Source organism: Nelumbo nucifera, chromosome 4 (assembly GCF_055504915.1).
Source record: "Nelumbo nucifera cultivar China Antique chromosome 4, China Antique-T2T, whole genome shotgun sequence".
Lineage (NCBI taxonomy): Eukaryota > Viridiplantae > Streptophyta > Magnoliopsida > Proteales > Nelumbonaceae > Nelumbo > Nelumbo nucifera.
The window spans coordinates 82,913,148-82,937,246 of record NC_142652.1 but is presented as its reverse complement, the minus strand read 5'-3'; the positions used below and the strand labels follow the sequence as shown (position 1 = coordinate 82,937,246).

General features: G+C 44.4%; 1 pseudogene; it reads right to left on the bottom strand.

Moving 5' to 3' along the window:
• Positions 1–2,546: 2,546 nt before the first annotated feature.
• LOC104606234 (pectinesterase-like) lies at positions 2,547–10,041 on the bottom strand (annotated as a pseudogene).
• Between the last annotated feature and the right edge of the window lie 14,058 nt (positions 10,042–24,099).

Genomic DNA, 24,099 nt, shown 5'->3' with positions numbered 1-24,099 from the left:
ATTTTAATTAAAAGTTCTTGTAGCCGCCATACTCTCCTAATCATGGGAGAACTCCCAACGTTAGTGGGAAACGTTGCTATATTGGCATTAAGCCTACTCAATGGCCAAGTTTTCTGTGATTTTGAGCATATCGAAAATTACTTTCTTCATGTTCTTTCTCTCTCCCACTACTATTTTCTCTCTCTATTGGACGTATTGGGCATACCTAATATACTAGTTTGCTGCTTTGGATTGTGAGTGCACACAATGCCAAGGCTGAGAGCTGTTGTATCTTGGAGACCGACCACCAGAAATCTTCTGTACCAACAGGAATACTCCGAGAGGTGGGGAAATCGAGTTTAAGGAGAGCGAACAGTTGCTGCGACTCAACTACCATCTATAAGTTTCATTCGTTCTTTATCAGGTCACTATTTTATTTTTCTGTAGTTCGGATTTAGTTGTTTGGGAACTGGTTTCATCTTCGTTACAACCATATTACTTCATATTTTTTCAATAATCTTAAAACTGTCTTAATGGCTATGATGAATCCCCACCTTGATTTGTAAAAGTTTGAACATTTTGATGGAAATAACTATCATAGGTGGTCTAAGAAAATCACGATTTTCCTTGAGAATCATAATCTAGCCTATATATTGTCCTGTTGAATCGAATCAAGAACATGAACTTGCTAGGACTGTTGTAAATCAAATATTCAAGAAGGATGATATTTATATTAGGGGCAGATTTTGAATTCGTTGTCTTACTCTCTATTTGATATTTATAGTACCTATAAAACGTCAAGGGAAATCTGGTGTACTTTGAAAAGAAAAACACCACTGAGGATGCACTAATAAAGAAGGACCTCATTTGGTTGTTGACCAAGTCAATGATTTTTTTTTTATATAATATAAAGTGGTTTAGGTTAAAAGATGCTTAAAAAATGTGTCCAAATAACAAACTAGTAAATTTAACTCTATAGTTCAACCACATATTGAAAACATAGATAGAAACTATAGGCTGCGTTTAAAAACGATGCAAATAAGTGTAAATGCAAATATGTAGAGTGTAAAACGGTTCATATAAATTGCAAAATTGGGTTAGTTTCGCAGTGACAAATTTACCTTCCTACCAAATAGACTTTTAGCTGTAATGGATGCAAACATGAATTCCAATAAAACATATGTTTTTTTTTTATCAAAAGCCCGCTTGAATGCAAATTTACTTCTTTTTTTATTGATGTACTTTTACATCTTATTATCAATGTATATGCATTGGTTTGTCATTTGTCAATGCATAAATTTTAGGGGTGAGCAAATAGTTTATTCGGTTAAAAACTGAACCGAATAAACCAAAATTTTTAAAACCAAATTTTTAAATGAAAAACCAAAACCGAAACCAAAATAATCGAAACCAAAATTTTTTGTTTAGTTTTCAGTTAAAACTATATTTCAACATTATATATATTTTAATATATATTATACAATGTATATAATAAATTATATATTTTAATACATAATATAATACAATATAATATATTTTATACATATTATATGTTAATATATATATTATAGATAATAAAGTTTGACTAATTCATGTTTTTCGGTTAACCGAATTTCTAAAGCTGAAAACCGAAATCGGAACCGAAATTTTACAAACCAAAAAAACCAAAACCGAAATTTTCGATTCGGTTTTTCGGTTTTAACTGAATAATGCTCACCCCTAATAAATTTAATGTTGCCAAACACAGGCAAAAGTGAACCGGAGTGCAAATTTACCCTAAACCAGAATTTACACTCCATTTGCATCGTTTCCAAACACAACCATAAGAACATTTGGATTCTAATAAATTTAACATCATGGTTTGATCACTTTTCTTTGTTTTATGAATTCTAATAAAAACATTAAAATATTATTATTATCATCATCACTTCAAACTGCCATGTACGCGCATACACTAGATTTAAAAGACTATTATACACCGTCCACACAAGCCCACCCCAACTGAGGCCCAACTGAATTTTATTGTGTAAGGTTTAGGTCAGATTGGGTTTTGGGCTGGTCATATCAGGCTTTTAACCTAGGTTGGGGTAGGCTGAAGCTTGCACCCAAGGTCCAAGTCTTATTATTTGGCCCAATACAACCTGCCCGAGTTGAAAGTTGAAATTTGAAGGGATTCTGGCATGAAGAGGTAACTTTTGACCTCTATTAGCAATAAAAAGTAGTTCGTTTGTAAAATATCAAAGACAAGGCATCTTTTGCAAGGTAATATCACAAAAGGGCAGTAAAACACGTGGTGCATCTACCATATGGGAAATGGGAAATGCCTTTGATGCATTTTTATGATAAAATTGCCCCTCTTCCTCTTTTCTACAAAATGTATCGAAAACCCAAAGAAATCTCTCCGCCTTCTCTTCCTGGTAATCGACTGAAACATTTGAAACTCCACTCTTCTTCTTCATAAAGAAATGAAAAACTATAAGAAATCCTAGTCCTCTCTCTCCAAAGTTGAAAATAAACCCTATTGTTGCCTTCGTTCTTCATATGGAACCCTGTTCATCTATTTGTTGCTAATAAACTCCAGTAGCTGCAATCCAAGAGCTTCCTCCCAAGAAGCTCCCGACGGTGAATTTTTGGGCGTAAGCTTTGATCATGATGTGAAAACCTACCCACTTTACTCGCCCACTTGTGCTTGCACCGAGACCAGTGTTCAAGAACTCCCCATGGTACAAAGTGCTTAACGCAAAATTGCCACTCCACTTGAGCCACCCTGCCGAGTCGATCAGGCCGTCAAGAGATGTCTTCATGAACACTGTCCTCGAGTACTTCTGCCATGGCCGCCCGAGGTATGTCTTGAATGAACCCTGAACAACCTTCAAGTCAAAAGAGGTTGTTATCAGTGGATTGTGGATTGAAATGCCTGTGTTCTTGTTGAGGTTTGTCCGTCCTTGAGCAGTCACAGTATTCTTCTGACCGCTTATGGGCTTTCTAACATAGATGTTGCAATTCTGGAGAACAGCGGCGACATCTCCCCAGATGAAATCAACTGTGCCATAGAAGTCGCAGTTGCGGTAGAATTGGCGCTTACTGTGCTCATATAAGGTGTCTTGGTAACCCTTGAAGCTGCATCGGTAGAACACCAAGAGATCCGAACATGAGTGGAGGGCAACTGCTTGGTGCTTCTAGAGTCCCATTGTGTTTTCGAACGTCGTATCCTGAGCAATGAACCCATTGCCAGTGATCCTTGAAGAGATGCCATAACCCATCTAAGTATGTCTTATATATGAGGCACACATGCAATATATATATAGAGAGAGAGAGAGAGCATAATTAATTACCAACTGTTGTTGATCGGAAAGTTGTGCCAGCATCCTGGATACCCTTACTGCTGGTAACAACTGTAACATCGATCCCGTCTCCAATTAACATGATGTTTGGCGCCTTAACCTCAATGGTTTCTTTGTAAACTCCTCTTTTCACATATATTACAAATCTCTTCAACCCACCTCCTAGAGCAATAGTCACCGCTTGAGAGATGGTCTTGTTGTAGGTATGTACAAATCACCCAAACCCTTAAAGAACACTTAGATATTAAGATTAATGCCATAGAAACACTCACAAGCAGCTTGCAATCAACCCACAAGCTGCGATGAACTTTCAGTACATCGCCACCTTTGCGATAAACCCGCAAAACATTAAGCAAAGTTGTGAAAAACCCGCTGCTCACCAAGTTTAGTTAACGCCCAAACTTAAATAAACCTTAGAAAGACCCACCCAAGAGACCCAAACACACCTAAGTGTGCGATAAAGCCACACCCACTATAACGTTTGATGAACTTACGACCTGCGAGCCCACTTTGGATAACGGGATAGAAAGGATAGTAAGCCGAGCCTACAACGAGGCCCGTGTGTACCCAGACAGACGCAAACCCAAGACAACAAAGTACTTTGCAAGCCACCACATAGAACTGACGAAGTACCGCTGAACGGTGACGTCACTGTTGCCACATAGGAATAGTCATGATGCGCAAAAAGGTAGTAGTACACGTGAGTAATGAGGAATCTCAACGATAATGAAAGCTAATCCTTAAGAAGATCCTTAGGAAACACGTGTCAATACCTCAGTAGCACACCCAATGATTGACAGCGAATCAAATATTCCCTTCCCTGATACGGAACGAATATCTTAATCTCCTACCTTTTAGGATCTAGGGATCTCCTCCATATATAGAGATCCTCCTCACATTAGAACACATCCGGATCTTAAGTATTTGTTACTGATACTGTCGAGTATCCACAATCCTCTCATTTTCGAAGCCCTTTACCTAAAGACCTTCACTTTCCCTTACTCGAGAGGCCTCTCTTCCAACCTAGCCTTGCATCCCCATCCTACACTTGTAATTGCCAGACCCATCTATTAGTATTTGGCTTGCCCTTGAATCCTGCTAGACTGATAATAGTTGAAGTAAAAGAAAGAGAGAAAGAGAGAGAAGAAGAAGAAGAAGAAAAAGAAGAGAAGAGAAGAGAGGGAGAGAAAGTTTTGGTTCAAACAAGAGAGAAAAAAGATCACTCTCCCATTCGGCCATATTTGTTTTTATATTACTATTAATATGGAAATGACACATGTGCACTGACTTAAGTGAGGGACATAAGATCTAACATAACCTTACACATCATCAACTTAAACATAAGCATAAAGACAAAAATACCCCTACATAATCGACATTAACACTCCCCCTCAAGCTGGTGAGTATATATTATATAATCCTAGCTTGTTACATATGTTGTCTACTCTTCCCCGACTCAACCCTTTAGTAAACAAGTCTGCCCACTGGTTTCCTGTGTTAACATATGCAGTATCTATCACTCCACTTAGCACCTTCTCTCTCACAAAGTAACAGTCAACCTCTATTTACTTGGTTCTCTCATGAAACAGTGGATTAAAGGAAATATAGACTACAGCCTGATTGTCACAATAGAGCTTCATTGGAGTGTCAATAGTGTATCCCATCTCCTGTAGAAGGTTCCTTAGCCACACTAATTCACAAGTAGTATGTGCTATAGCTTTATATTCTGCCTCTACACTGCTTCTTACCACAACTGTTTGCTTCTTACTTTTCCATGTCACCAGATTACCCCAAGAAAAGTATAATAGCCTGTAGTAGATCTCCTATTAGATATAGAACCGGCCCAATCAGCATCAGTATATCCTTGTATTTCAAGTTTTCCACCACTTTTGTATATCAAACCACAACCAGGAGCCCCCTTTAAATACATTACAATCCTTAGAACTGCATTCAAATGTGGAACCCGAGGTTTTTGCATGAACTGACTTACCACATTAATTGCAAATGAAATGTCTAGCTGGGTAATGGTTAGGTAGTTCAGTTTACCTACAAGCTACTGATATCTGCTAGGGTCTTCAAACTCTTCACCCATATCACTACTCAGCTTAGTATTTGTTTCCATTGGTGTTTCAGCTGGTTTAGCACCTAACAGACCTGTTTCTTCCAACAAATCAATGACATATTTCCTCTGATACAAGTTAATACCATGCTTAGACCTTGCTATTTTTATCCTCAAGAAATATTTTAGTTTACCAAGGTCCTTTGTCTGAAAATGTTATTGCAGAAAAGTTTTCAACCTATCAATTCCCACTTTATCATTCCCGGTAATAACAATATCATCTACATACACCACCAATAGGATCTTTCTAGCCTGAGAGTCACGACTGAAGACTAAATGGTCAACTTGGCACTGTTTCATACCAAACTCTTTTACCACCTCACTGAACCTACCAAACCATGCTCCAGGAAACTGTTTAAGCCCATAAATGGCCTTTTTTAGTCGGCACACTTTATCATCCTCCCCCTAAGCAACAAACCCTAGTGGTTGCTCCATATAGACCTCATCGAGAAAATCACCATGCAAGAAATCATTCTTGATATCAAGCTAATAGAGGGGTTAATCATACATAGCAGCAAGAGAAATCACAATACGAACTGAGCCGATCTTAGCAATTGGGGAGGTCTCTATGTAGTCAATACCATAAGTTTGGGAGTACCTTTGACAACTATTCTAGCTTTTAGTTGCTCTACACTACCATCAGGTAAGTACTTAACAATATAAACCCACTTACGACCGACAACCTGCTTATTAGGAGGAAGAGTGGTGAAGTCCCATGTATGATTATGAGTTTGAGCTGATAGTTCTTCTTCCATTGCATGGTGCCACCCTGGAGAGGCAATGACTTCCTAGACATCCTTAGGGACAACAATAGAGGATAACAAGGAGATAAACTAGTGATGAAAACCAGAAAGTGAGTGAGAGAAACATAATTAGAAATAAGATGAAGGGTACAACTACGTTTACCTTTCCGCAAGGCAATGGGAAGATCAAGATCATATACTGGGGTTGGGGCTGGTGTAGGGACAACTACCATATCTGTCAACGATGATGGAGCTGAGGAGGAGCCCGTACATGTTGGCGATGTGTATACACTTAACAAATAGGTGGCCATTCAACAGGTGGTGGCACCAGAGGCAAGGACTTGGTCACAACTGGAACAAGAGGAACAGAATCCGCAACTGGAAGAGGAAGGGGAGGAAGTAATGAGGAGGAAGAAGCATCACTGGACCCCAAGAAAAATGGAGTAGACTCAAAGAAAGTAACATCAGCACACATAAAGTAACATCAAAAGCTAGGATGATAACACTTATACCCTTTCTGAGTCTGAGAATAGCTAAGGAGATGCACTTATGGATCGTGCATCTAACTTGTCCCTTCCTGGCCCTAGATTAGGAATGAAGCAGACACACCCAAAACCCAAGGAGAAAGAGGAAATGGAGACAATGTAGGAAATAAAGTGGTGAATGGAGAATGACCATCAAGGATAGACTTGGGCATCTGGTTTATCAAGAAGCAAGAAATAAGCACTACATCACTCCAAAAAGGTTTGGTGTTTGGGTACATTCACGTGGTGCATGAGGGATCGAGCAATTTCCAAAAGATAACGATTCTTTCTCTCAATCACCCAATTTTGTTGTGGGATGTAGGTACATGAAGTCTGATGGATAACGCCATGTTGGTCTAAATATTATTGAAATGATGTAAAGAAATATTCACAGCATTTCAGCATAAAATTTTTGGAAAATGGCAAACAATTCACTCATTTTTTTCATTAAATAAAGCCACGTCATCCTTGAGTACTCATCAACAAAAATGACAAAATATTTATATCCATTGTATGGCATTACTTTATAAGGACTCCAAACATCTGAATGAACCAAAGGAAAATAACTTGACATACGGTTATCAACCCTAGGACTAAAGGAAACATGTTGATGTTTCCCCAATTGATACGATTCACAATCCAAAACAAAAAGATGATTCAATGAAGAAACCAAAGACTTCAAAACTTTTAGCGAAGGATGAACAAATCAATAGTGCCAGTGGAGAGGAGAAAGAGATGACTGGAGAGTTGTTGACGTACTTCTACCACTATCAAGATAATACAATCCACCAACTTCATGCCCTCTACCAATCTTCATCCCCGTCTTGAGATCTTGGAAAATACACGAAGAAGGGTAAAAAATAATAGAGAAATTGAGAGACTTGGTCAACTTACTAACTGACATAAGGTCAAACATTAATTTAGGGACATACAAAACTGAGGATAAGGGTAAAGGGTCCATGTTAACATTATCAAAACTACAAATGGAGGATGTGGAACCATTAGCAAGGGTAACAGATTGTGACGTTGGCAATGAGAGAGGGAAGAAAACACACCTGGAGTTCCAGCAATGTGATCGGAGGTCCCAGAGTCAATAATCCAGGGATTGGGTGTGGATGCCAAACAAGCCATACCTGAGTGTGCAAGAGTGGTCGTGTTCTGCTGAGATGCGGCCTTGACAAACATCTCATACTCATCATGGGGAACACTCATCATCTCCTTCCTAGGAATATCTATGGATGTAGGAAGCATCTGATCAGCTGAACGACTCTCCTGTCTGAAGCTCCTATCACTAGTCATGGCATGATTATCCCAAGTTGAAGGTGGACCATGCAAATCATAGCAATAATTAATGGTATGTCCATCCATACCACAATGTGTACATCTCCTTGGACTTGAACTACATCCTCTGCCACAGGCTCCCCCTGAATCTTGACCTCCAGTACGACCACCACCACGGTTATATGTAGGTCCACCACCACCACTACAACCATATACTGGTCCACTGCCACCACTACGACCAGACTGAGCTCTCCAAACTCCACCTCTAACACCATAGCCCCTTGAAACTGCAAAAGCTGATATGTCGGAAACACTAGAGTTATCGGTAGATCCAATAGAAATCCTCCTAAATCGAGCAAACACCTCTTCTAAGGAAGGGAGAGTTGATCCTCCTAGTATTTGAGCCCACACTGGTTCATATTCAGACTTCAGCCCCACCAAAATTCGAGTCACATCTAGTTGTTCCCTCTGTTGTTGTTGAATTTTGACATCGGAAGTGAGGGGTGATAGACATTTAATTCATTATGAATGTTTCTCATACAAGAATAGGACTCCTCAAGACTAATTACCTTGTTGTAGATTAAAGTATTCCTGATACAGTTGATATACTCTAGTTGTGCTGTCTTGACCCGAATACAACTTCTTAGAATGGTCCCACACTTCCTTGGCAATATCAAGAAACATAAAATTCACACAAATCTTGGATTCCATACTGTTCCATAACCATGTGATAATCTGTGCATCTTCTTGTTCCCTGTCATCATACTCGTGAGAATCAGTGGAAGGTCTTTATTTCCATATGTGTTTCACCTTCATCTTTGCCTTAAGAAAGACTTCTACAGATTTAGCCCACGATACATAATTTTCTCCATTCAGTTTAAAAGAGGTCATCTGAACATTCAGGTAGTCAGTAGGGACCATCACACTAGTCTCATTGTCATTGTTGTCTCCCATTGCTGAATTCGGCACACTGCAAACTAAACCACACTGCACACTGAACCACACTTTTTCAACACTTATTATTGCTGAAAACTGCACTCTCTACACCACAACCCTACCCCACGACTACCTGAAATCTCACCACACTGTTTGAGGATCACTCCCCCTTTGAATCACACTGAAATTTGCATAAACCCTAACACACTACAATCTGAATTCCCACCATACATTCTGAAACACATTTATCATTATTAAATAGAAACCTCTTACCTAATCACCCGAAAATCAGACTATACAAGACACCTACTGCACCACACGAATCAGCCCTCTTTTCTTCATCAATTTGGGAAGGGCTTCTTAGAAAACACAGCAACCAACCACGAACAACACAATTGGAGGCATAGAAACCTCCAAGGGAAGAGGGTGATCACTCCTTTTCATCCCTTTCCCTTATTTCCAACTGATGGCGAAGAGAACAAGAGAAAACCCAAGACTAGGTGTGCAAAGAATAGAATTTTGGGTAGTTTCAATTTGCTCAGTTTGGCTCTGATACCATATTAGGATTCGGCCTGCCCTTGAATCCTATTAGACTGATAACAGTCGAAGAAAAAGAAAGAGAGAAAGAGAGAGAGAAAGAGAAGAGAAGAAAGGGAGAGAAAGTTCTTTTTCGAATAAGAAAGAAAAAAGATCACTCTCCCATTCAACCAGATTTGTTTTTATAAAACACTTAATCAGGAAATGACACATGTGCCCCTACTTAAGTGAGAGACATAAGATCTAACATAACCTTACACATCAACAACTTAAACATAAGCATAAAGACAAAAATACCCCTACATAGTTGACATTAACACCATCTATGGCCACCACAACATCAGCTCGTAAAGCTGCACTGGGTGAATAAAGAAGCTTTTGGTCTACAATAGAGACCGATGTTGGGAAGCCATCAGAAAGCAACAAGTGATTGGGGTTTTAACAGAGATGCCTTAAAGCTGACATTCTCAAAGGAGCATACCTTTTAATGACATTAAGAGTGAAAAGTTACCTCTATCGGCTAGAAACCCAAATTTGAAACCCTGCTCACACGTGTTCACTTTCAGTGCCCTGCCCATTACCCAAAGGTTCCCGTCCATAGGACCCGAATCCTAACCAAATCTCTCCTCTTGACGTCTCACGTGCGGTACTACGGTACACGTTCCAAATTCCAGACCCACCTATTAATAGGTGCTAGATCGCGGGCTCGGGCACCCGATGCCAAGCCTCTACTAGTGAGTAGGGTTGTTCATTGGTCCGGTTGGGTCGGTTTAAGACATTTTCTTCAATCGACTCAATCTAGTCGAGTTACTAAATCATCAAACTGAAACTGATCGATCATGAAGCAAAACTAACTCAAACATGAAAAGTTAGTTTGGGTTGGTTTATTGGTTTAAAACTGAAATATATATTTCAGAAATATATATCTGATATATTTCGGAATATGTATTTTTTGGATATATATTTATTTTTAAAACTAATATATATATATATATATATATATATATATATTTAAGTTTATTTTCTTTTTAGTTTTTATGCAAAATTGAAATATATATTTAAATTAAAATTGATGGAGGATGATTTGTCCCGACCTACGAAATGGTGACACGTGGACCTGACTCAGCACGAGCAACAACTCAACATCGTGGCCTAGTACGACTAAGTAACGAGCCTATAAAGTAGCTCACTACATCGTAGTTCGCAAAAGAATGAGCTCGCCACAATGCGAGCTTTGGGTTCCCCGAGCTACCCTGAAAGGGATATTCCGAGGCAACTTTAGCTTGCGAGCTAGGGAAACCAGCTCCCCCGAGTCCCCAAGCAGATAAGTCATCCCCGGGACCAATTCTACTAAGGGTAACCCTGAAGCATTCCGAGCTCGCTACAAAGTAGCTTGTGAATGAGCAGCACGAGCGTTCCTCAGGAAGCTTCCATCTGATAGGTCGTACCGATCAGATTGCGCCACGTCCCTTAACTGACGGTGTAGTCCCAGTCCTTTCGACACTTTGCACCCACGTCTCTCAGCAGGTGGAGGCACACTTGCCCTTTGGAGACGTGACACTCACCCGGGCAAGGAGTATGTTGCAATGGCCACCTGCGCAGCACTGGCAGGTAACGGCTGTGGCGGTTACGCCCGATCTGACAAGAACGCCCCTATAAAAGCCCTTAGGGCAGAAGAGAAATTTTTTCTTCAGACTTCTAATCTGTCAAGCATAGTGAAAAAGCACGACCTACGCTCTTAGCTACCGCACACTTCTTTTATCTTTCCCATGCGTTCTAACTTAAGCATTGAAGTATTCCCACCGGGTAAAATCCCTGGGAATCCTTCCTTTCCATCTTCTCAGGTGTCGTCCGTCGCCAACAAGGACCCAGTCAGCAGCCAACTAGGAGTGCCCGGATCGTGCCACATCATTTGGCGCCGTCTATGGGAACCGCTTCTAAAAGCCTCCCTTTAAACTTTCACAGATCCTTCTTTTCTGAAAACTTAGCACCCATGGCTTCTTCAAGCAATGTCGGACGTAGCATGGAGATGGACATCGCCAGGGAACAGCTCCAAGCCCCCGTGGTCTGCATTAGGCAGTTCACCATTCCCCTTTCAGTGGACGGAGTCCCTAGCTTGAACGTGCCACGAGCAGTGGCATGTGAGTGTTCCCCTTCCCCCCTCCATTGAGACAACCTTTGCTGAACCAACTGTTGTCCCTCCGACGACAAGCCAAAGCCAACTTGACAACCTGGTGCAGTCCATGCGGGCCATGCAGGCCCAGATGCAGCAGTTTCAGCAGTTCCAGCTCTATCAGTAGCAAGTGCTGCACCAAGTCTCTTAGTATCACCATCAGCAGCAATTCCCTCAGCTGCCTCAGCTTCAACCCCATCTCCCTCCTCGACACCCAGCCTCACGACAAGCTAGGTCTCGCCGCCAGGATGAACGCCCTTCTCGCCAAGGAGAGGCTTCCCAGAACCCCCCTAAGAGCCAAGCCTCCTCTCGAGGCAGAAAGGAAAGACCAGCCACTCCGGTCTCGCCGCGGGCAGTCAGGTCGGGAGGACCCCAGCTCGGTCTACATCACCCTAGCAATCGAAGTTCGAAGCCCCACTTCTGGAGAACCAGTTCGAGATCCTAGCTGTAGACTCTAAGCAGAACCCCTCTATCTGCAGCAATCACCAGCTCGCCAAACTACTTCCCACAATCTTCCCGAGCTCAAAGGTAGGGAAGAGGTAAGCTCGGGTGAAGTTAAAGCTCCCCTCCTTTCTGTTCCATCCCCCTTGTCTCCCGAGCTCTTGGCTGTTCCAATGCCCAAGGACTTCAAGCTCCCCCCTCTCGACAAGTATGACAGGTCGTTCAACCCGAATGATCATGTAGACGCTTTCCAGTCACAGATGCACCTGGCTAGGGCCAGTGAGTCTTGCATGTGTGTGGCCTTCTCCACCACTTTTAGAGGAGTGGCCCGCACGTGATATCAAAACCTTGCACCTGGATATCAGCATAGTCCAAAGAGAGGGAGAGTCCATTGGGGCTATATCAAGCGATTCAATGATGCATGCTTGCAGATACCGCGCTTGGATCCCGCAATGCATCTCGCAGCAGCCAAGAAGGGCGTGACGCACAAAGAGTTCAAGTGGCACATGGTTGTTAACCAACCGGCGACCATAAATGAATTCCTTAAGCTGGCGGACAGGTTCATAGCCACAGAAGAAGAGATCAACTAGAAGGGTGAGGACGCGCTCGAGAAAAGAAAAAGAAAACGTGAACCTTCTAGCCATGGAGACAACCGAAAGAAGAAGGACGTAGCTCGGGGGCAAAGCCGGGTCAGCCGTTCCGGCCCCCTATAGCGGACCGAACTGATTACACCCCACTGAACGCGAAGCGAGCTGAAATCCTGATGGCAATCAAGGACGCCTCGTACGTGAAGTGGCCACCCCGCCTGAGGAGGAATCCCAATGAAAGAAATAATAATTTGTATTGTAGTTTTCACAGAGACCACGGCCATAGTACTGAGAATTGCAAGAATCTCCGCAACGAGATAGAGGAACTCATTCGTCGCAAATATCTAAGAAACTTTGTACAGAATAACAATAATAATAATAATAAGGCAGGTCGGCAAGGGGAGCACGGTAAGGATGCTCCCGAGTCCAGCAGCAGGCCGGTCGAGCAATCACAGAGGCAGCCTCCGGAAGAGAGGCCAATTCGGGGCACCATCCACATGATAGTGGGAGGCTCAATCATTGCAGGTTGTACCTCAACGGCAGCTCGGACATCAGTTCACGAATCTGCCAAAGAGGAACAAAATCCTCCAAAGCGGCCGAAGACGGAGGAACTGATCTTCACGAAGGGCGATGCGCGCAGGGTCCACTACCCCCACGACAACGCGCTTGTCATAAAAGTAAGGATCAATGATTTCGAGGTCAGGCGCGTCCTCGTTGACTCAGGTAGCTTGGCGGACATCCTCTTCAAAGCCGCGTTCGACCAGCTTCAGTTGCAGGAAGTGACTTGAGGCCCGTAAACACTCCCTTGGTGGGATTCAACGGAGAAGAAGTCAGGCCCCTCGGGAAAGTAACAGTACATGTGAAAGTCAGCACATGGCCCAGCATAGTCAGACTCAACCATGACTTCCTAGTGGTCGCAACCCCCTCCCCATACAACGCCATAATAGGCCGGCCGATCACCCATGCCCTACGGGTAGTGGTCTTCACTTACCATTTGGCGATGAATTTCCCTACAGACTTTGGTGTGGGGGTAGCGCGGGGTGACCAACTTGAGTCCCGCAAGTGCTATGTCGTCGTCCTTAAGGAGAAGACCAAGGCAGTCAACGACCTCGAATTGGAGCGGCCTACGGAGCAGAGCGAAGAGCGAGCTGCACCCACGGAAGAAACAGTTGTTCCGACTTCAGCAGCGGACCCAGCTCGGACACTTCAGATCGGTGCTTCAGTCCAGGAACCCCTGCGATCTGAACTAGTAAGTTTCCTGCTTGAAAACTTAGTTGTTTTTGCATGGTCCGCGGCAGAGATGCCTAGAATAAACCCTAATCTTTTGACTCACAAACTCAATATTGATCCTGTAGTTAGGCCCGTTAGACAGAAGAAACGCAACCTAGCCCCGGAGCGATGGAAAGCGGTCGACAAGGAGGTTGCTAAGCTCCTCGCAGCTGACTTCAAGCTGGGTAGGCAACTCCGTTCTGGTAAAGAAGGCTAATGGCAAGTGGCACATGTGCGTCGACTACACCAGCCTAAACCGAGCCTACCCAAAAGACTGCTTCCCACTCCCCAGAATCGACTGCCTGGTGGACGCGACCTCAGGGCACGAGTTGCTGAGTTTCTTAGACGCCTATTCAGGCTATAACCAAATCAGGATGGACCCGGCAGATGAAGAAAAGACGGCCTTCAACATAGAGTTTGGTCTATATTGTTACAAGGTTATGCCCTTCGGGTTGAAAAACGCTAGGGCAACCTTTCAAAGGCTTGTAAATAAGTTGTTTGAGCCATTAATTGGTAGAAAAATAGAGTGTTATGTAGACGACATGGTCATCAAAACTCAATTCTCAGACGAATTAATACAAGACTTACTTTCTATCTTTCAAATTCTGAGACGATTTAACATGAAGTTGAATCCCAACAAGTGTGTCTTCGGTGTCACCTCGGGCAAATTCCTAGGATACATCGTTAACCGGCACAACATCGAGGCCAACCCGGATAAGATTAAGGCCATCTTAGATATGAGACCACCCTGGAAGTTGAAGGAGGTTCAGAGGTTGAATGGCCGCGTAGCCGCCCTGAGCCGCTTCATGTCCAAGTCGGCGGACCGCTGTTTGCCTTTCTTTAAGGCAATTAAGAGCAATGGGTTCGAATGGACCCAAGACTGCCAGCTCGCTTTTGACGAGCTTAAGAAATACCTCGCTAGTGTGCCAATCCTAACACGGCTCGAAGAGGACGATGTTTTAGAGTTGTACCTCTCAGCAAGCGACGAAGTGGTCAATTCGGTACTAATAAAGGAAGTAGATCGGGTCCAATTCGGTACCTCTCATCTCTATTGTAGGGAGTAGAGATGAGATATCTAGAGATAGAAAAGCTAGCCTACGCAATGGTCATTGCAGCTCGGAAGCTCCGTCCGTACTTCCAGGCTCATACTATTATCGTCCTCACCGACAAACCTCTAAGGCAAGTCTTACTTAAGCCCGAGGTCTCTAGTCGATTGACGAAGTGGGCCGTTGAGCTCAGCGAGTATGACCTCCAATACTAGCCGCGAACTGCTATTAAGGCCCAAGCCTTAGCAGATTTCATTGCCGAGTGCACTTTCAGCTCCGAGGTCCCCAGGCCGGTTGAGCACGAGGCCCCCAGTTCGGGTGAGCCTGGAGCTCCCAGGATAGTTGAGTCTGAGCCCTGTGAGGTAGCAGCCAGTGTGGCATCTCTTCTAGTTAGGCCAAGCGCGAACTGGGATGAGGAGCCATGGATCCTTCACGTGGATGGCTCCTCGAACCAACAAGGCAGCGAAGCCGGAATAGTTCTGCACGGCCCAAGTGGCATGAAATTGGAGTACGCACTACGCTTCTAGTTCGCGGCATCCAATAATGAAGCAGAATATGAAGCGTTGATAGCTGGACTAGCTTTAGCTAGAGAAGTAAAAGCCAAGCACATCGTCATCTGCAGCGATTCCCAGTTTGTAGTCAACCAAGTCACAGGAGATTACGAAGCTCGCGAACCAACCATGGTTGCTTACTTAGCCAAAGTAAGCGAAGCTCTGCTAAACTTCCAGTCACACTTCATCAGGAAAATCTCGAGGTCGAAGAACGCTGAGGCCGACGCCCTGTCCAGGTTAGCCAGCACCACCGATATCACCATGAGAACCGTGTACATAGAGGACCTGCCTCAGCCCAGCATTCTTAGGGGGGCAGAGGAGGTCGCTCCCGTCGTTCAAGCAGAGCCGAGTTGGATTGACCCGCTCGCGAGCTTCTTGCTACACGAGACCCTCCTTGCAGATCGTAATGCAGCCAGAAGGATAAAGCGCCTGGCGGCCAAATACGTCATAATAGACGAACGGCTATACTGGAGATCCTACACGCTCCCCTACCTGCGTTGCTTGCGACCTACCGAAGCCGAGCTCGTACTCCGCGACACTCATGAGGGTCTGTGCGGTGGACACTTGGGGGGCAGAGCCCTCGCCCATAAGGCACTACGATTGTGGTATTATTGGCCAACAACGAAGGCAAATGCCATCGAGCTCGTCAGAAAATGTGACAAATGCCAGAAGCATGCCAATATTCACCATCAGCCTGCTGCCGACCTCAAGTATCTCACCAGCCCGTGGCCTTTCGCACAATGGGGCATCGACATACTTGGACCGTTCCTGCCAGCGGTAGGCCAGAGTAAGTTCTTAGTAGTAGAAGTGGATTATTTCACCAAGTGGGTAGAAGTTGAACCTCTTGTAACGATCACAGCCCGGAACGTCCAAAACTTCTTTTGGAAGAACATTGTGTGCCACATTAGGCTACCTCGGGTACTAATTTCTGACATTGGCAAGCAGTTCGAGGACATCAAATTCCAGAACTGGTGCCAAGATATGGGGATACGATAGAATTTCACTTCGGTCGTGCACCCTCAAGCAAATGGTCAAGCAGAAGTCACAAACAGAGCTATCAGGACCGCACCCTAAAGGATTATGGGTAGATGAGCTACCCAGTGTTCTATGGGCTTACCGAACCACGGAGAAAATCGCCACAGGAGAGACTCCCTTCAATCTCACCTACGGCACCGAAGCAGTTATCCCGGTAAAAATCGAAGTACCTACGCTGCGACTGGAAGCATACAATGATAAGACGAATGAAGATGAACTATGTACCAACCTCGATCTCCTTGACGAAGTAAGGGACCTCGCGTACATCAGGACCGCAGCTCACCAACAAAGAGTAGCTCGGTACTATACACCAGGTTCAAGAAGCGGAACTTCCGTGTCGACGACTTGGTCCTGCGTAAAGTTATGGTACCAGAGCCCGGCGCTGGCAAGCTCGGGTCCAACTGGGAATGATCTTACCGAGTGAAACGAGTGCTCGGGGAAGGAACATATGAGCTCGAGACCCTCGAAGGGAAATAAGTACCTCGGATATGGAATATTGTCAACTTAAGACAGTATTACCTGTAACAACTGAGTAGACTATGAGTCACTCCCAGAGCCTAAGGGCCAAAATGTCGAGCTAACGTGACCTCGGCGTAATAAGACCCAGTCATCTCCGCAGCATGGGCAAACTCCCAGGGCGGACTATAAGTCTCCCCCCGACTTACGGGCTAAAACACCGAACTAACTAACACCTCGACATCAAGAAAGACTTAGCCATTCCGATGATGAAGGTAAAGTATGAAAAGCGTAAGCAGCTCGGGTTTAAACCCTCCCATGCATAGTTCGTTTCAGTATGTTGATTGAACTAAAGAACAACCGACAAGTGTTTGGTTCGGACACACAAGGTAATCACTTCGCTGCGCACTATAGAGATGCCTTAAATGATTAAGGGACAATTCAAAATAATGACTATCGAGAAGTCCTTTGGGTATGTAGCTCTATTAGCTCGGGTGTTGAGATCACCTTAGCAATAATAAAGAGAGCACATCATACTTGGAAGAAAAGGAAGAAATTTCATTACCACAAAAAAAAATAAAAAAAATAACAAGGCAATAACCAAGCTAGACAGCTCGGGAAACACTGACAATCAAAGGGCATAACCGCCCAACCAAAGATCTTTGCAAGACCGGGTTTATGGTACCCGGGAACCACCATAAGTCCAGAAAAGACACCGCCAAAGCCTCAAGGATCCACCTCCTCATCTTCGTCCTCCGGAGAGTCAGGCTCCTCTTCCTCTGCCTGGTTCGCCATCTCGGGAGACAGGCCCTTCATAGTGATGTCGTCAAGGTTGAGCCCGGAGAATTTCTTCCGAACCAACCACCGACAGAGGTTAAACCCAGAGCGGTACGAACTTGAGCCGTATTCCACCTAGAGGTCATGATACCCCTGGGAGTCCTTGAAATCCCAGATCGCCTTCTCTCGCTCAGCCTCCACCATCTGGTCAAAATTCCGAGTCCGATCCAGAAGAGTAGACTTCAAGTCTCGCACCTGTTGCCGGAGGAGTTCTCTCTCCGCCACCACCCTCGAAGACTCCTCCCTATAACGCGCGCTCTCTTCAGAAAGTCAGGCAATCTGTGCCTCCTGGTCGCGGACGAGCAACTCTTGAGATTCACTCCCCTTGCGAGTGTGATGGAGCTCGCCCCGAGTCCAGTTGAGCTCACCCTGGAGCTTCTGATTGGTAGCCCGTTGGTCGATGGCGTTGCCACGGTGGATGCGCATCTGGAGGGCCATAGCATGGATGGCGGTATTCACCTGCCAACAAAAGGAGGATCAGAGGACAACAAAAGGAAGCAAAATGAGAGAAAAAATGAAAGAATCACTTACCACCATGCAGTGAGAGGAGGCAAACGCGGCGAGGTCCTCGGGCTTCATTTCCCCCCACTTGGCAACCTCGTCGTTACAGATCACCCTCCGGCTCTTTCATCGAGCCACAACGTAATCATTCACCCCCTCCCAGTTCCCCACTAGGAACCGCAGATAAGGGAATGGCTGGAGAGGATTACGGGGAGTCACCCCTGTCGTGGGAGCTCGCCCCCTTCGAAGCCAGCCCCACTAACTCCTTCTTCGGGGGGAGGTGGTGGAATCTCAGGCGGCGAAGAGGATAAGACTGGCTTGGCCGATCCGAACTCGGTGCCCCCCGAGGGGGGAGTCCGATCGGAGTGTGACCTCTTCTCTCTGCGCCTCTAGTTGCTTGAAAGGAGGTGGCGCGAGTCGATACCAAACATGATGGCTGCTAAGAAGAAACCACAAAGTGTTAGTTCGGTAAGAACGAAGTATATGTATATAAACACAACGTTATGACAAGTACTACGCGACCTGAAAAGGCAACCTACCCGGGCTCAGGCCGGCCTGCACGAGCTTCTCCTCGGTCAAGTAGTCCGAATAGAGGAAGCCTACTGATGCCCAGGACAACATTGTTTTCTGAGTATCGGGGTCCAGCTCGACCCCGGAGTCCTGGATGGCGCCCCTCCAGGAAGTAGGGAAGGGCCACCCTTCAGGGTTGCGGACAAAAAAATAATCCCGCTTCCAAGCGGGAATCTTTTTTGGGAGCTCATGCAAGAGCTTGTAGCCATGGTGGGGAGAGAAGTAATAGAGACGCCTCTCCGGTGGAGCCCCAGGGGTGGCATTCTTTATACAGAGGATAGCGGAAAAAAATATCAAGATTCAAGGGAAGACAGTATTCCCAACACAAGGATATAGTCCCAACCATGTTCCGAATGGCATTGGGATGGAGTTGATCAATAGTGACATTAAAGTGGTTTAGCTCCGCCACTATCAAGGGGTGCAGGGGGAAACGCAGGCCAGCTTCGAGATGCTCCTGGTAAATGACTATCTCATTGGGATCATACTCCCACGGAAAGTTACCGGTGGGAATGTAGTAGAGGAGGTCCCTGGGGAGGTGGAAATAACTAATTAGAGACCTCAGTCTCCCCTCTATCATGGAGGAAGGGCCAAAAGTGTCGGGCTCCCTTCCCCGGGAGGTGGAGGCTCCTTCACCGGAGGCCTCCCTGGCCCCAGAACCTGCTCTCAAGCTCGAGGGAGCATCATCGTCCTGGTTACCGCCCTGGTGACGAATATGGTACGGATACCCCGACATGACTGATAGTAATTGAGACTCACCGGAAAGGACGGGGTGAAGTGAGTTGAGGAACTCGAGTAGACTTGACAAATGCGCGACCTCAGAATCCGAAGACAGCAAGATGGCGTGAGGGAAAATGAGACCCAGAGGGTCCTCCTATTTATAGCCCCCACATCTCTGAATCAACGGCCCAGATTAAAGCAGATCCAACGGTTCGCAGGCGTACTGACCACACGCCTTCTGAAAACCGAAAGCGATTGGCTGCACGTCTTCCATGATTAAGGTAATGATGGCTACATGATGTCCGGAGTTAAGAGCCAGTTCAGCACATTTTCGGAATTTGAAAAGTCAGAAGATCTCCTGATTCCCGCGAATGCATTTAATGTGAGTAGTCAATCAAGTTTGAATTTCGGTCAAATCAGTCCATCAAACTTCATGAACTCCTCGCGCTAAGGCAACGCTCTCAGCTCGAGGAATGGGGGGCAATTGATGGAGGATGATTTGGCCCGACCTACGAAATGGTGACACGTGGACCTTACTCAGCACGAGCAACAGCTCAACATCGTGGCCTAGTACGACCAAGTAACGAGCCCATAAAGCAGCTCGCTACATCGTAGCTCGCAAAAGAAGGAGCTCGCCACAACGCGAGCTCCGGGTTCCCCGAGCTCGAGCCCCCAAGCAGATAAGTCATCCCAGGGACCAATTCTACTAAGGGTAACCCTGAAGCATTCCGAGCTCGCTACAAAGTAGCTTGTGAATGAGCAGCGCGAGCGTTCCTCAGGAAGTTTCCATCTGATAGGCCGTACTGATCAGACTGCGCCACGTCCCTTAACTGACTGTGCAGTCCCAGTCCTTTTGACACTCTGCACCCACGTCTCTCAGCAGGCGGAGGCGCATCTGCCCTTTGGAGACGTGACACTCACCCGGGCAAGGAGTACGTCGCAACGACTACCTGCGCAGCACTGGCAGGTAACGGCTGTGGCAGGGGCCTAGTGGCGGTTACGCCCGATCTGACAAGAACGCCCCTATAAAAGCCCTCAGGGCAGAGGAGAAACTTCTTTTCAGACTTTTAATCGGTCAAGCATAGTGAAAAAGTGTGACCTACACTCTTAGCTACCACACACTTCTTTTCTCTTTCCCCTGCATTCTAACTTAAGCATCGGAGTATTCCCATCGGGTAAAATCCCCAGGAATCCTTCCTTTCCATCTTCTCAGGTGCCGTTAGTTTTTTTTATACAAAACTGAATATTTTTGTGCAAATATATATTTAAATTTATAAAAAACTTAATTAAGTATTGTACCATTGTATTATATTTGTATTGGTGGATGAAAGAAGCTTTGAGAGTTGCAAACTTGCAGCTTGAGGTGGATCAGGTAGTAGAAGGATAAGGATGAAGATTGGAAGAGCCAAAGAGAAATCAAGATTCAGGGTCTTCAATACAACAAGACTCCTATTTGGTGTAAAGTATGGAACCTCTCTTTGACTCTTCCCAAAAATGCAAGACTCCAAGTCTCCAACATGTCCACTGTCCAAACTCCATTGAGAAGATCAACTTTCCAAATTTAACAAGTCTAAAGGTGTAAGGATCTTATTTGCAATACTTTCTAATCCCAAAAAGATTGACTCAAATTATGTCTTTTCCCCCGTATCCAATGTGTATTATTTGGTGCAAAGTTTCCAACTCAAGAAAGAAAAGCAATCCCAAAGACAAAACAAATTCCAATTTAATTAATGCTTTTTTATGTTAATGTTAAGTAGCTAACTAGAAACCAAATAGGATAGGGATTACCGGATTAGGGAAAGACTACTAGGGACTAATTACTTAAGGGTAAATTTCTTAAACTACCCTTATGTTTTAGCTAATTGACTTAGTGTACCCTTACTGTTTGAAAATTGACTAACACTACCCTTACTATTTCTGACAATTGACTAACTCTTCCCTTTCTGTTAATGTCTGTTAACAGAAAGATGAAAAAGACTATTTTACCCTTTCTTCAAATTTTCAAAATAAAACAGAGAACGGGGAGAGAAACACTTGATAGTCTTATTCCAATCCACAGAGAGTGAAAAAAAAATAACAAATAATAAGAGAGAGAATGGCAAATCCTCAACTTGTCCCTTCGCCATCTTCAACTCTCACTTACAGATGGAGAGAGAGATTCCCCAGCTCGGTCCTCTTTCTTATGAAAAAACTGATCATTACAGGTTTTTTTAGAGCTGATCTTTGGAAGGTTAGGGTGTGTGTGGTGTTTCGTGAGATAAGCCGGAGGCCGCCGCTGCGCTAGCGGCTAGATAGAGAGGATTCGCCCCAACTCTACGCCTGTGCTCAGATTAAACTGGAATTTCCTGTTGCTACTTAGGCATGAGCAACCTGATTCGTCCTTCTCCGTTTATCCCTTCTCTTCTCTTCCTTATTTTCCTCCTCTCCACTTTTGCAATCTCTCTCTACTCATCTTCACTTTTACTACCATTTCTACTCTAGGTTTGAGATCATAAAGTTGTTTTTTCAGGTTCTGCAACCACTTCTAAGATATCTACTACCGTTAACATCTCTGGTGGCTCTCATCGGGGTTATCTCAGATCAAGTTCAAATACAAGACAATCATTTTTTTCTCTCGGATCTCCGCTGTTGTTGATCTCTCTGGTGGCTCTCATCGGGGTTATCTCAGATCTGGGTTTCTCTGAAAAACACTACGCCAACTCACCCAAATCCAACTAAGGGAGAGAGAGAGAGATTAAAAGTCAATATGATTTGATGATTTCAATTGTCTGATTAAGTTTGAACAGTATATTAAATCAATGTCTAATCTTTTCTACTCTGAAAAATAACCAATAATTTAATAACCAGGTGGTTGCACACAATCTCTCGATGGTGAAGAACGCAGACCAAATCACAGTGTTCAATGGATGTTCCATTATTGAATTTGGGTCTCACAATGAGCTCATTAACAAAACAAACGGTCATTACGCAAGGCTGGCAAAATTACAAAGGCAATTCAGTTGCGACGATACTGAACAAACATCTGAATTATGTTGTATGTCTTCATCGGTTGCAAGAAGTAGTGTTGGCCGGTTGAGTATAAACAAGAGCCCCACTTCATTCGTGTCACCGTTTCCTATCGAGAATACGTTACCTGGGTCTTATCCCCCTCCATCTTTCACTCGACTTTTGCTGTTGAATTCTCCTGAGTGAAAGAATGGTGTCATGGGAAGCCACTTCATTGGTGGCATGATTTCTGCCTTTTTCGTCTAGAGCCACGAAGAGATGCGCACACAGATCCGAACATACTCCTAGTCTTCTCCTCCCTCTCCCTCATCTCCATACTCCTTAGAAGTCAAGGTTTTTGAGGTAAGAAATTAGAAAAGAGTGGATCTTTGGTTACTCTGTTTCGTTGTTTTCTTTTATTTTTTTGTCTATTTGTCATACCAGAAGCTTTTTCAAATGTTGAATTTTTCAACGAAGAAACAAGTAGAGAAAATTTGCTTTGTCGTATGATTTATGGCAGAACTACTATGATGAGAAGGGGAAGACTCGTCCTGAACCAATGGTTAATGTGCGGGCAAGAGAGAGAGAGTGGGGGGATTGAGAATGGAGAGAGGGACAAAGGTGGAGGGAGAGGTCTTAGAAGAGAGAGAGAGAGAGAGAGAGAATGGGGGGCTCAAGATATGAGGGTAATATTGGGTTTTAAAAAATTTGTATTGGTCACATGCAGTCACATGTGCATAGATATTGACGGAGCATTAGCGGACGTTAAAGGTAAGGGAAGAGTTCATCCATTGTCAGAAATAGTAAGGGTAATGTTAGTCAATTTTCAAACAGTAAGGGTACACTTAGTCAATTAGCTAAACCATAAGGGTAGTTTAAGAAATTTACCCATTACTTAAAGGCTTACATGTTCGATTTGGTTCAATTTGATTTTGGTTTTCAAACATGAAAACCAAAACCAAACCGAATTGTTGGTTTAATTACCTACACAAACCAAAACCGGTTGGTGCTATTTAGAGGTGTAAATCGGGTTGGGCCGCCTGTGGCCCGACATGGCCTCGCCCAACTTTGGACCAGCCTGACACAATGGCACATGGGTCGTACCAGGCCCGACATGACCATGTGGGCCGTGCTAGGCCTGGGGTTCGAAGTCCACTGGTCAACATGACACGGCCTGCGGGACTGTAGCGCGGCCCACCCAAAAACTAGTCGTTGGGACCCCCCAACAGCTAGTTTCCGCTTTTGGGAGGGTTTACAGAAATACCCCCTAACAACTATAAATAGCTATATAGGGGGTGGGTATTTATGTATTTTGGTTATGGGGGGGGGAGAAAAAATGATACAAATGCCCCCCAACGAGCCACACATGTTTGTTTGCTATAATCTATATAAATTCTCACTTTTCTTAATGAGTGACAAGTGTTTATTAATAAATGTTAAAATTCATTATTAAAATTTATATACTAAT